The 2,500-nt window shown below is 59.8% G+C and overlaps 1 pseudogene; it reads left to right on the top strand.

The window, feature by feature from the left end:
- Positions 1 to 2,500, top strand: part of LOC126435756 (large subunit ribosomal RNA) — a 7,749-nt pseudogene that overhangs the window by 1,650 nt on the left and 3,599 nt on the right.

Raw genomic sequence — 2,500 nt, 5'->3', positions numbered from 1 at the left:
GGCGCTGAAGCGTCGTGCCTATACTCGGCCGTCAGTCTGGCAGTCATGGCCGGTCCTTGCGGCCGGCCGCGAAGCCCTGACGAGTAGGAGGGTCGCGGCGGTGGGCGCAGAAGGGTCTGGGCGTGAGCCTGCCTGGAGCCGCCGTCGGTGCAGATCTTGGTGGTAGTAGCAAATACTCCAGCGAGGCCCTGGAGGGCTGACGCGGAGAAGGGTTTCGTGTGAACAGCCGTTGCACACGAGTCAGTCGATCCTAAGCCCTAGGAGAAATCCGATGTTGATGGGGGCCGTCATAGCATGATGCACTTTGTGCTGGCCCCCGTTGGGCGAAAGGGAATCCGGTTCCTATTCCGGAACCCGGCAGCGGAACCGATACAAGTCGGGCCCCTCTTTTAGAGATGCTCGTCGGGGTAACCCAAAAGGACCCGGAGACGCCGTCGGGAGATCGGGGAAGAGTTTTCTTTTCTGCATGAGCGTTCGAGTTCCCTGGAATCCTCTAGCAGGGAGATAGGGTTTGGAACGCGAAGAGCACCGCAGTTGCGGCGGTGTCCCGATCTTCCCCTCGGACCTTGAAAATCCGGGAGAGGGCCACGTGGAGGTGTCGCGCCGGTTCGTACCCATATCCGCAGCAGGTCTCCAAGGTGAAGAGCCTCTAGTCGATAGAATAATGTAGGTAAGGGAAGTCGGCAAATTGGATCCGTAACTTCGGGATAAGGATTGGCTCTGAGGATCGGGGCGTGTCGGGCTTGGTCGGGAAGTGGGTCAGCGCTAACGTGCCGGGCCTGGGCGAGGTGAGTGCCGTAGGGGTGCCGGTAAGTGCGGGCGTTTAGCGCGGGCGTGGTCTGCTCTCGCCGTTGGTCGGCCTCGTGCTGGCCGGCGGTGCAGGATGCGCGCGCCTGCGCGGCGTTCGCGCCCCGGTGCTTCAACCTGCGTGCAGGATCCGAGCTCGGTCCCGTGCCTTGGCCTCCCACGGATCTTCCTTGCTGCGAGGCCGCGTCCGCCTTAGCGTGCTCCTCCGGGGGCGCGCGGGTGCGCGGATTCTCTTCGGCCGCCATTCAACGATCAACTCAGAACTGGCACGGACTGGGGGAATCCGACTGTCTAATTAAAACAAAGCATTGCGATGGCCCTAGCGGGTGTTGACGCAATGTGATTTCTGCCCAGTGCTCTGAATGTCAACGTGAAGAAATTCAAGCAAGCGCGGGTAAACGGCGGGAGTAACTATGACTCCCAAAGCCCACCTGATGCGTAATATATGGACCCTCTCGATTCACCCCTCAGCATCCTTGTGATGTCGGGTGGATGATGGTTCAATTAGCCTCTCGGTGGGAAATCCTAGCTCTGGCCTTCAAGTGGCGGGAGTCGTGAGGGTGCTGTGAAAGGTTTCACGTAGGTGTACCTTTCCAGTATCCCGACCGACAGAGCAGGGTGCTTTTCGGGCTTGGGGGTTACCTCCCCCCCTGCCTTTGTTACAGCTGGTGCAACTAATAGAAGCGAACGTGGTACCAGGCCTCCCGCTGGAGCGCCTGTGCCAGCTGATGAGCCAGCCAACCAGCCAACCGGTGCGGGTCGAGCGCTGCTCCCCGCCATCTGCCCTGACTGTATGCGGTCCTTCTCCACCAAGACCGGACTTGGTGTCCATCGGCGTCGCGCCCATCCGACTGCTGCTAATGCTGAGATCAAGACCGAGAGGAAGAAGGCCAGGTGGTCCCAGGAAGAGCTCCTGCGTCTGGCCCATGCAGAAGCGACTCTTGCCACCCAGGGTTGCAGATTTTTAAACCAGGAGCTTGCAAAGGCCTTTCCCGAGCGTACGCTGGAGTCAATTAAATGTCAGCGTAGAGCGCAGCCCTACAAAGACATGGTGGCGAAGTTTGTCACCGAGCTTGCTGGCATGGATCGCGGCCTTCGGGGTCCTCCTAGCGAGCCTGCAGTCAGTCATTCTTTGCCACAGTCTCCACCTTGTGGGGAAGATGTTGACCTAGCCATCTGGTCATTTGTAGCAGAACTCCCCCAATCAGACAGCCGATTCCGCTCGCTTGATGATCTCGTGGCTCTGGGTCCCACCACTAGCCGTGACACAATCCAGGCTATGTTGCTGTCTGCTCTTGACGAAGTAGGCAGCAGGGAGCCAGCCATCCACCAAGCTGCGAGTGTGCGGACCCAACAGCCCCCAGAGCGGAAGCGTGCACGCAGGAGATGGGAGTATGCGGTGGTTCAGCGTGCTTTCAAGAAGAACGGAGCACGCTGTATCAACGGACTTCTTGATGGCACACTCTTGCATCAGCCACCATCCATCCCAGGGCTGATTGAGTTTTGGACAGACCTCTTCTCTCCACCACGTGTCAGGTCTCGACCTCCGCGTGGGGAGGGTCTGTCCGATGAGCTGCTGCCATTCTCGAAGAGGGTGCCCTTCCGTGACCTCTGGGCTCCCATTTCTGCAGAAGAAGCCACCGCTGCTCTCCCGCCTCGTAATTCTGCTGCAGGTCCTGACGGCCTCACGCCG

The sequence above is a fragment of the Schistocerca serialis genome, unplaced genomic scaffold (genome assembly GCF_023864345.2).
Source record: "Schistocerca serialis cubense isolate TAMUIC-IGC-003099 unplaced genomic scaffold, iqSchSeri2.2 HiC_scaffold_1217, whole genome shotgun sequence".
Lineage (NCBI taxonomy): Eukaryota > Metazoa > Arthropoda > Insecta > Orthoptera > Acrididae > Schistocerca > Schistocerca serialis.
The sequence above is the reverse complement of the archived record's forward strand: the minus strand, read 5'-3'. Positions and strand labels throughout refer to the sequence as shown.